The sequence below is a fragment of the Argopecten irradians genome, chromosome 15, assembly GCF_041381155.1.
Source record: "Argopecten irradians isolate NY chromosome 15, Ai_NY, whole genome shotgun sequence".
Classification (NCBI taxonomy): Eukaryota; Metazoa; Mollusca; class Bivalvia; order Pectinida; family Pectinidae; genus Argopecten; species Argopecten irradians.
Genome location: NC_091148.1, coordinates 28,900,736 through 28,912,786, shown reverse-complemented (window position 1 = coordinate 28,912,786; position 12,051 = coordinate 28,900,736). Strand labels below are relative to the sequence as shown.

Genomic DNA, 12,051 nt, shown 5'->3' with positions numbered 1-12,051 from the left:
AATACGTGCGTCACCAGGAGATATCTAGTGTGGAGAAAGAATGTGTGCGCCAACAGGAGATATCTAGTGTGAAGAATGCGTGCGTCAACGGGAGATATATAGTGTGGAGAGAGATTGCGTGCGTCAACAGGAGATATCTAGTGTGGAGAAAGAATACGTGCGTCAACAGGAGATATCTAATGTGGAGAAAGAATGCGTGCGTCAACTGGAGATATCTAATGTGGAGAAAGAATACGTGCTTCAACAGGAGATATCTTGGGTGGAGAAAGAATGCGTGCGTCAACAGGAGATATCTAGTGTGAAGAATGCGTGCGTCTACAGGAGATATCTAGTGTGAAGAATGCGTGCGTCTACAGGAGATATCTAGTGTGGAGAAAAGAATACGTGCGTCAAGAGGAGATATTTAGTGTGGTTAAAAGAATACGTGCGTCAAGATGAGATCCCTAGCGTGATACCTAGGATAGACCCTTTCGTAGTGAATACTATGTCTCAAAATGCTTACGTTTTCGTTTCCGATTTGTAAGACGATCTAAAGGAAAGTAAACTTTTTAGACTGTTCCTACAAGATTGACACATCCACAAACGGTTAAGCCAATAAAAATTTACCTCACCAGATTATTTTGCAACATATGATCGTTTTGCTTTCTGATACTCCTTTAAGTTTGTTCGGATGTATGTGAATATGTAGTACCCTTCATCTTCCTATGTTATTAAGATCCAAGTGTTTTTTTTTATTTCAGTAAGTGCATAAAACGTCACAATAATTACATTATGATATATGATATTTATTCCACACACGAGTGAATTATTTTTTGAAAAGTTACAAAAGACACTAGCTTTAGCAATTTCTACCGAAATCGATGTACCAATATCAAAAGAAAATTATGAATATTGAGTCGATAATATAGGCTAGGTTTAAAGGGAAAACATCAAAGATAACTTTGACGCCGTCGTCAAACATCCTATTTCAAAAGCTTTGTTTGTTGTTTGTTTGTTTGTTTGAGTTTTACACGGCCCATCGACAACTAAGGTCATATAGGGGCAAACTACAAGGCACGCATTAGTATTAGGATATAAATAAGGACTGTATATAAAAGACCAGGATAAGAAAAAGGCAAGTAAAAACTATAACATCAATTGTTAATGATGATTTGATAAAGAGAGTTGCATAGGAAAAAATAGTTTTGGCTAAAACACATGAGAAAACTCATGCACGATGTTGATGAAACGTTGAGTACTGCGTTGATATGATAGGATGAGAAAACGTTCAAATTTTGTTAAAAATGCCGATCTCTTTGAAATAGTAGAAAACAACGATTATGTCTTACGACATTGAACAATGTGTACATGTCGGAGACATCGTAGTACTTATCTCATATGTGTTTAAAATCAATACAGTGCACTAAAATATGCTCCAGTGTGAGAGGAGAATCACATGCATGGAATGAAGGAGGATCCTTCCCTCTCAATAGATAGGAATGTGTAAAATATGTGTGTCCAGTTCGGAGCCGAGAGAGAACAACTTCCTCTCTGCGGTCTCTCCGACTGGGCAGATCATGATTTAGCGTAGGTTGTATTTCGGTAGACCACATTTGTTGCCAATGGTGTTTGATAGCTGACTGAATAGAAGGTTTGAAATCAGTGTATGGTAGTTTCAAGTCTGTTCGTGCTAGGCGGAGAGCAGTCTTAGCTGCCCTATCGGCCTTTTCATTCCCCTTTATACCAACATGGCTGGGAATCCATAGATAAGTAATTTGAGTTTTAGATGATAATCGAAATGTTCGGATCAAAAGATTTTGGATTAATATGTTTCTAGGGTTTCTTGATTTCAAAGCCCGAAGAACCGAGAGTCGGAACAGATGATTGCTTTTTCAATGCGGTGTTCTTCGATATGGTCAAGCGCCAGACTGATAGCACATGCTTCCGCAGAGAAAATGGAGGCGACATCCGGGAGTCGGATAGAGGAGCAGTGATTAGATGTACAGCATGCTGCCGCAATATTATCACTATCTTTGGGCCGTCAGTGTAGATCTGAACATGGTCAGGGAAAGTCCTAATGCACTCCCGAAAGCAGGATTTGTGTTCTTCGGGTAATGCATTGGACTTTGCACTTTCATGTAGAAATAAATTGATATCAGGTGTCTGAATGAGCCACGGTGGTACTTCTGACACGGTGTACTCGTCATTGGTGTCAAATTTATATTTAGTTCTTACAACAAATTTGAAATTCTGATGCCAAATGTTGGTATGAGCTTTTGATTTTGTGTAAATATTTCTAGATGTATTTGGATTGGATTTCAGTTGAGCTGCATACTGTAACGATAATTTCTCTCGTCGATCGCCCAGATATGGCTCATTTGCTTCCACATGAAAATTTTTCACAGGTGTTGTTCGAAAAGCTCCAAGTTCGAGACGCAGTCCATGATTCAAGATAGAGTCAAGCATATGATCCATTAGCAATTGAACCATAGTCAAGTTTATATCTAATAAGCGCCTTCGAACACTTGTTCGATGTTTGATATGTGGAACAAAGGACAGATTCGAATCAAATATTAGTCCATGAAATTTGGTTTGTTCAACTACTGGAATTTTAATTCCATTGAGTGTGAGGTCTGGATCGTTGTGTGGTTTTCGTTTTTGACAGAAATGCATGCATACGGTTTTTGATCTTGAAAATCTAAAGCCATTTTCGTCAGCCCAATTTTGTGATTTGCCTAAACATTGTTGTAGTTGCCGTTCTATAGTGTGCATGTTTTTTGATCTGTAACAGATCAAGAAATCATTCACAAATAGAGACCCTTCCGTAGATTGGCCAAGACATTCAGTTATGCTGTTAATTTTTAATCCAAAAAGTGTGACAGACAGGATACCACCCTAAGGGACACCCATCTCCTTTGTTTTTGTTTCTGAATAAGTTGAACCCGTTCGAACTTTGAAATGCCTGTCAGATATAAAATTTCAGATTAACTTTGGCAAATTACCACGTATACCGATATCATACGGTCTTTCATGATTCCATGTTGCCAAGTTGTGTCGTATGCCTTTTCAAGGCCAACGAATACGGCCACAAGATGTTCTTTCTTGGCAAAGGCTTCTCGATCGTATGTTTCTATCCTAACCAAGTGATCTACCGTTCCCCTGCGGTTTCTACAGCCGCTTTACAGTGGACTCAGAATATTGTTTGATTCCAGGAACCAAACTTATCTAGTATTTATCATACGATTTAGAGTTTTACAAATGCAGCTCGTCAATGAAATAGGACAATAGTTATTGACATCAGTAGCATCCTTCCCGGGCTTTGGAAGGGGTATAATAGTAGATAAACTTGGTTAAATATATTTATATATTTCAGAAGGGGTTTGTTCTGCAAACAGCAATCGGAGTACATCAGTATCCTGCTTAGCGCTCAGCATACAGGGAGTGGGACCACTGGTTCGCTCGTTGTCAGTATAATGTGACCGGGTGGGGTGTGTTGCTTGGTGTCTTCGGCGGCATGCCTTAGTGATACACAGGCAATATGTCTTCAGGTAAATTTGACCTGAAAAAATCTTGACCTGGAATTGACCTGAAATTCACATGAAATTCACCTGAAATTAAGGTCAATTTCACATGAAGATTTTTTCAGGTCAATTTCAGGTCAATTTCAAAATTGACCTGAAAAAATCTTCATGTGAATTCAGGTCAAAATCTTCATGTGAATTCAGGTCAATTTCAGGTCAATTTCACCTGAAATTTTTTCCATGTGAAATTCAGGTCAATTTCAGGTCAATTTCACCTGAAAAATGCTTCAGGTCAATTTCACCTGAAAAATTCTCCATATGAATTTCAGGTCAATTTCAGGTCAATTTCACCTGAAAAATTCTCCATGTAAAATTCAAGTCAATTTCATGTGAAATTGACCTGAAAATAGCTTCAGGTCAATTTCACCTGAATTTTTGTCCATGTGAAATGAGATCATATTTTAATTCTAAAAATTGACACAATAAAAATCTGAAGATGAACATGATCTGAAATAATCACAATAAAAGTTTAGTCAGTGATTTTTATTACCTGAACCCTTACATTGACTTATACCTTAGAAATACTCCTCTATATAACAGTGATCATAAATTTTAATCAAACAAATGCCAGTGTTGCTTTTACTAGGTATCCACATGAAACCTGTACAATATGTACATGTAATTTGTATCTTACAAGCTATTGAGAATTATACTGGAAACTAAGATGATGCAACAGGTAAAAGAGAGACATTTAGTATAAAACTCAATATGTGAAACACATAGGGTATAAATTTCCATGATCTTACATTAATTATTTTTATATTATATTCATCCAATGTAAGAGAGGTAAATACATGTATTAAATAAATAAATAAACAAATGTACCTGTCAGGTCATTACAAGGAGAAATAATCATTTATTAATCAATTTGTCTTTCAACATGGTCTATATTGCATAGATACTGGAATTTCTGATTTTTTTTAATCACACACATGCATGATTTTTTACATCTACGGTATGTCAGTATATTATGAGCATGTGTCTACTTCATTTATAATACATTATACATGTGTACAATAATAACAAGAGGCCCAAAGGGCCTTAACGGTCATCTGACTACCTTGGCAATAGTAAAGCTAATTATATATGGTGTCACTTTGTCAGGACCCTGTCAGGATCATTTTCAATTTCTTTCAACAAATTTTATTTCAAACAAGAGGCCCAAGGGCCTTAACATATAGGAAATTAATTAGATATAGTGTCATGGTAGCCATCTTCGATTTGTGATCAACCAGAGATGTAACAATACTTTGTCGGGACCATGTCAGGATCATTTCAAGCAAATTTCAGCCAAATCGCACCGGTAGAACTTGAGAAGAAGTTCAAAATGTGTTTTCAAAATGGCGGCTGTGGTGGCCATCTTGGATTTCGCATCAACCCGAAAAATAACAACACTTTGTTAGAACCATATCAGGATCATTTCATGCAAGCTTCAGCCAAATCACAACGGTAGAACTTGAGAAGAAGTTCAAAATGTGTTTTCAAGATGGCGGCTGTGGCGGCCATCTTGGATTTCGGATCGACCCGGAAAATAACAACACTTTGTTAGGACCATGTCAGGATCATTTCATGCAAATTTCAGTCAAATCGCACTGGTAGAACTTGAGAAGAAGTTCAAAATGTGTTTTCAAGATGGCGGCTGTGGCGGCCATCTTGGATTTCGGATCGACCCGAAAAATAACAACACTTTGTTTGGACCATGTCAGGATCATTTCATGCAAGTTTCAGTCAAATCGCACCAGTAGAACTTGAGAAGAAGTTCAAAATGTGTTTTCAAGATGGCGGCTGTGGCGGCCATCTTGCATTTCAAATCGACCCGAAAAATAACAACACTTTGTCGGGACCATGTCAGGATCATTTCATGCAAGTTTCAATCTAATCGCACCAGTAGAACTTGAGAAGAAGTTCAAAATGTGTTTTCAAGATGGCGGCTGTGGCGGCCATCTTGGATTTCGGATCGACCTGAAAAATAACAACACTTTGTTTGGACCATGTCAGGATCATTTCATGCAAGTTTCAGTCAAATCGCACCAGTAGAACTTGAGAAGAAGTTCAAAATGTGTTTTCAAGATGGCGGCTGTGGCGGCCATATTGCATTTCAAATCGACCCGAAAAATAACAACACTTTGTCGGGACCATGTCAGGATCATTTCATGCAAGTTTCAGTCAAATCGCACTGGTAGAACTTGAGAAGAAGTTCAAAATGTGTTTTCAAGATGGCGGCTGTGGCGGCCATCTTGCATTTCAAATCGACCCGAAAAATAACAACACTTTGTCGGGACCATGTCAGGATCATTTCATGCAAGTTTCAGTCAAATCGCACCGGTAGAACTTGAGAAGAAGTTCAAAATGTGTTTTCAAGATGGCGGCTGTGGCGGCCATCTTGGATTTCGGATCGACCCGAAAAATAACAACACTTTGTCGGGACCATGTCAGGATCATTTCATGCAAGTTTCAGTCAAATCGCACTGGTAGAACTTGATAAGAAGTTCAAAATGTGAAAAGTTAACGCACGGCGGACGGCGGACGGCGCACGGCGGACGACGACGGACGAAACATGATGACTATAGGTCATCCTGAACCTTCGGGTCAGATGACCTAATAAACTGTGGCCTTAGAAGTAAACCATAATATTACATGTAACAAAGAAAATGGGACTTGTGTAAGACTACAAAACATAACACTGTCATACGTCACAACTCGACTCGCTTACGTCACAGACATTATAAAACAGAATATAATTTTATTCCGGAAATATTACCCACTCCAAGCTATATTACTTGTTCCTAAAAAAGATAACGAGGATGTTCAAAATATATCAAGAAATACAGATTATTCATATTGATATTTTAGTAGCATTGATTTGAGAATAATGTATTTGAATTTGAATAAAAACGTATTCATATCGGCGTTTTACTTTTCCGGAATTTCGTTGTTTCGGCAATTATGCTGTGACCTGAAGTGCACGGCGATATTGTGCTCGGCAGACGATCGATGCATTTGACGTACATGGAATATGCACGGTAAGTTGTGAGTGAAATAACAGACACTATATAGTTAATATAATACATTTTTCACTTATTCAAAAATCTATGTAAAATATCGATGGCCATACTGCAGTGTAGACTGAAATGAAATGCCGAACTGATCAGCGCGGACATTCGTGTTGATATCGCATTCGCGGTGATACCGTGGCCGTTTTCGATTATAAAATACGGAACAACCGGTTCGACCGGTTGTGAAAGTCGTTATTTAGACCAAAGTTTAAATCCTGACGGACCTGCATTTTTATACAGGTCTACAGGCATGCAAGTCTGAAAACAATGAATATATATAAAAAAACGAACAACTAGCCAGGCTACTGTACACGTACAGTCTGTACATGTTAGGTCTAATCAGTCATCGAAAACCAAAAATGGAAATGGTCCGTGTTTCAATTTATCTAGTAGCATATACATTTAGACCTACATTGATTCAAGATTTGGCCTGCTTTACAATGAGAATACATGATTTTTACAGCACTTGAGAAACTTGTACATTTACAATATGTTAGGATCTAAGTACACGTATAGACCTGTTTTACAGTACGAGTGCACTGTTACACTGATTACGTAATCAGTAAAACATGTTTATAACGAACACGGTTACAAAGGTTCCCATGATAGGCCTATACATCTGCATTATCTGTATAACGAACTTTGCTAATAACGAAGTGATTCTGCTGGTCCTCAGGGGTTCGTTATGTTTTACTGTAACTCAACTGTGTTTTACATTACGAGTGTGTATACAGTGAGTGTAACCTTAAATGTTTAGGTCTGTCTTACATAGAGTATACGTGTTTATGTAAAGCCAGTTATAGGCCTGTTTTATAGTGAGTTATACATGTATTTTGAAATGAATGGAGTCTGAAAGGATTAACTGATATGGCATCCCTAGCCTTAGCCCGGGATACCCTAGCCGTAACACCAGACTAAGACATTATGACATCTACAACATGTAGGCCTATCTGTCATAATCCCCAAGGATTTATAAGCGTCATGTGCGTCCATGTAATGTCTAAACTGTTAATTAAAGGTGATAAAAACAGAACGGACATGGAAAATGAGATAATACGCTAGAAACATTTGTAATGCCTATCTAAACATATACCAGTTTGATATTTACTTATATTTTGTCTCTAAATAGTAAAATTAATGAAAGCAATCTTCACATCATTTCGACGACAGATTTTTTTCTATGACTTACCTCCCTTGAGTTCCGATGAGTTGTGACGTCATCTGAGACAATCAACTACCGGAAGCCGGTGTGCCGATCGCGGAACTGTCAACATGCATGTGTATTTTAGCCACATGTCTTAGTACTTACGGAAATACACACGGAGAAAAATATGTTATATTTCGACTTATTGGGTAGCGTGATTTATCCCCTACATATTGACACATTATTGACGTCATAACCTATGAAATGACGTCACTACATGTAAATAATGATGTCATTAATGTCGCGGGTACATATGTCATGTGGCTTATGGTGTGCCAGGGGTTAAACCACGAATGAATAAGTAGTTCTTTCCTATTCAGTCCACCCTGGAGTAGTACGACTGTGCATGTATGTAATTTATAGTTTACACATAAAATTAACAGAGGAGTTTTGATATACATAGAATCTACTGGTAATTTTATGTGCGAAATAAGATCGTAGCGAAAATGGACAATTATTGGGGCCCACCTCTTTAGACCTACGTTTTAATAGAAAAATCATTTGTTACAAACATACGGAGACATGAAAAATACATGCAGATTAAAAGAAAAAAATCAATAATTTATAAGTTGTGTCTTTTTGCCCCCCATTTTCGTCGACTGAAATGTTCTCAAAATGCGCATTAGAAATAAAAGAGGTCCTTCTGCACATTTTTCATACTTCATTTTAGGGATTTTCATATTTATTTTGGGTTACACAACAATGTGCCGGTGGTGTGAAACCGGTATGTTCAGATCTAGTCCGCTAAACCTGCTCATATTATTAGACTTTTTTAATTAATTTTTTTTTGCCTAATATATAGGGGGAAAAAAGCCTAATAATATAGGCAGGTTTAGCGGACTAGTTCAGATCGAGCAGGGTTGCATAATGATATGACGACATTCACAGTTATCATTATTTAATTGCAGGAATTTAAATTCGAAAAATTACCATGTTAAGAACGCTCTAAAGTCATCAAAATACATCGTAAAACTCATCTCAGCAATCGTAAATACATTTAGTAATATTTTTCCTTCTCGGGGGAGACCTTAGGACCCCCAAAAAACAAAATCTCTCGCCTTAAGCCCTCGCAAAATCATCAAAATACATCGTGAAAACTCATATCTCAGTCATTCTAAATTGTAATGTCTTTATCAGGGTCTCCCCCGAACCCCCAAAACACCACAATGCTCGCAAATTTGGCCAATTTTAGTACTCATTAATTTCCTGTTATATTCTACATAGTACACTTGCGTATATATATGTAGAATGCGAATTTTTACCGATTTTTTTTATTTAGACCCCTAGATCGTCTCATAATGTTCAATAGGCTATCGAGTGTGCTGTGGTCTGTGCGTATACTTTTAAAATTTACTAAGGTCGACAGGTTTCTCATTTCCAAAACTCCGCACGGTTAGAAAATATAATGAAGCGGTCTTGTAAATGATTTGTGTTTTATAAGAAATATATGTTGTTTCATGGTCCTGTGTTAGTTGAACTATTACATGTGTATCTTGTCCACGAGTACATGTCATCCATATTAGGTCATTGTATCTAGTTTCTGTGTTTTGTGTCCCGTCTTTTTTATCGGCCGTGCGTGTATTGTTACTACTGTACATGTTATTCTATTTCGTACACATCCGTAAAACTCATTATAGAACTTTAAGAAAATAAATAAGTCTAGCCCTTTCTGTGCGGTGTTCTGAAGGATTAAGCTTCAAATAGGAAATATAGAGGTGTGCAGTACGTACATAAGGCGGGAAAGGGGCACGTTTATCGCGGTATGATAGGGTTTTGGATAGGGTATGAAGGATGGCGGTTTTTTTTTTTTTTTTAAATATGCATTATATGTACATGTATGTGCATGTAGCATGTAGTTTCATTGTAATTTGGGACCATTTTCTTGTAAAGTTATATTTCTTCTTGTTGGTTTAACTTTAAAGTCTATGTTTTGAGTTTTAAGTTACAGACAAAAGTCAAGCACAACCCCCTTGAACCTGAGTCAGTGGCACACACGTGCACGGTGTCAAATGGCTTTTAAAGATGCTCCACCGCCGACAGAACATAAATGATATTCACCATTTGAACAATAATTGGTGTTTAATCGTGTATATATATGTCTAATTAAACAATAATATAGAATAATTTATTTCGCCTTTGGTGCATGCGCAATCAGTACTTTATTCCATATCGGATATAGTAACACGGATTTTTTTCGGGATGCAATTAATTATATTTCATGTTTTTAACTTGAAGTAAAATTAGAAGCTCACAAACTGTTCAATGGTGGTAATGGTGTAAAGTAAGTAACTTTTGTAACTGAAGAAAAATACTAAATCGTCTGCTCCTGTTTTTGATAGTTAAAATTTACCATTAGCCCAGAATATGACGATAAGAATGAGTAAGCTATCGTTTTTATTATATCATTGTATGTTATAGATTATATATTATATACGGATTCATTTCCACTATTCAATATAGCAACTACACGTAGCGCGACTGTTTTAAATATCTATAATCGCCAATACCGCAACACTGCCCCATTGAGTTTCCCGGCTCTTGTCACAGCTGTTGGTCTCAGATGACGTCACGAATCTACGGCCACCTGGTGATATCAGGGGCGATAAGCGATGCGATCGTTCTAGACAAGGGTCGTTGTGGACTTCGTTTCAAGCACATTTTATGGAAATTACGTCAAATACAACCTGTATTTTTTGTTGGAAATCATAAAGTGCACCACAATAAACAAATATCAACACAAAAATAGCATATTTAAAATCTGTTTTTATCACCTTTAAGTCTGGTGTCGTGGCCAGAGTATCACGGGCTAGGTAACCTTATAATCATCCTCAAAACTGCAGGGGTTACTATCAATGACTGTCACGGTGGCGTTACATTATATCCAGCCCTGGCCTATATATCTCCTAGTAAAACTAGAGGCAACATCCACTGCTTTTACTGATATTTTTTGTTCATATTCAACAGTTTACACTAGGATGGATCTGGATCTGGTGCTTGTGAATTTCAGAACCTAAGCCATGGACTACAGGAGACTTTGCACAGGCGACTATACTGTACATGTGTCCCACAGGACAATATGAATACTAAGAAGCCAGAAGGTAATGTATGTTCATGTAAAATATATATAAGATGTGAAATTTAGTGAAGGAAGTGATAAACATATTGTACAATCATAATTTATATACATATATATGTGTCTTACACAAACATCACTACATAATAAATAAACTTGTTAAACTACTTCTGAATCAGTTACCAATTTAGCATACAGGTAACTGTTATATGCAGCTACGTTTTACCCTGCATTTTCACATCTTTTTTACAGGTGCGAAGAAATGCTAACCAGAGATGCAGGAATTGAAAGAATCGAGGATATTGGATACTGAATGCAGTTCAAAAACATCCATTTCCCGTGTGCAATTTAAAACAATACCTAGCCTGGTATCATCAAACTTGTGATGGCGATGACTGTGTTCCTTTGGCTTGTATTATATAAAATTGTTAGTCCAGACTCCTGACAATATAGTACATGTACATACAGAGTATACTGTAATATTTTAATAGTGAGTGGTATAAGTGTAATTTGAATATGTACCATCACAGAATGACTTTGGTATATATAGGATATTGGAGTGCATTTGATGTTTATTAATAAATTTGTCACTAATTTTATGTTATCTTTCTTTTTCTTATTCTGCAGGCATCCTTCATTGTGTCAGACAGCACTAGTGTATTCATTTTCTATCATGGAGAGTGTACCGATACATGTAATCAATACATGTAAACGATCTACAGAGAAAACTGACAGGAATACCACCTAATTTGCATATGAAGATTTTGACGTAAATTCACATGAAGATTTTTTCAGGTCAATTTCAGGTGAAATTCAGGTCAATTTCACCTCAATTTCAGGTGAAATTGACCTGAAAAAATCTTCATGCGAATTCAGGTCAAATTCTTCACCTGAATTCAGGTCAAATTTAAGTCAATTTCAGGTGAAATTGACCTGAATTTGACCTGAACATTTCTTCATGTGAAATTCAGGTCAATTTCATATGAATTTCAGGTCAAGATTTTGACCTGAAATGACTTTTTTGCTCTTTTCAGGTCAATTTGACCTGAAACATTTCACCTGAAATTGACCTGAAATTACCTGAAGACATATTGCCTGTGTATAGCACTATAAAAAGGGCAACAGTTCCACTATAAAAGAGGACACGACATGAATATA

The 12,051-nt window shown here is 36.9% G+C and overlaps 1 long non-coding RNA gene across 1 annotated transcript; it reads left to right on the top strand.

Annotated features, from left to right (window-relative positions):
- The first annotated feature begins 6,486 nt into the window (after positions 1-6,486).
- LOC138309121 (uncharacterized) lies at positions 6,487-11,797 on the top strand. Its single transcript, XR_011206202.1, has 3 exons — positions 6,487-6,583; positions 10,785-10,918; positions 11,146-11,797. It is a non-coding gene; the product is annotated as an uncharacterized lncRNA (long non-coding RNA).
- Positions 11,798-12,051: the final 254 nt, after the last annotated feature.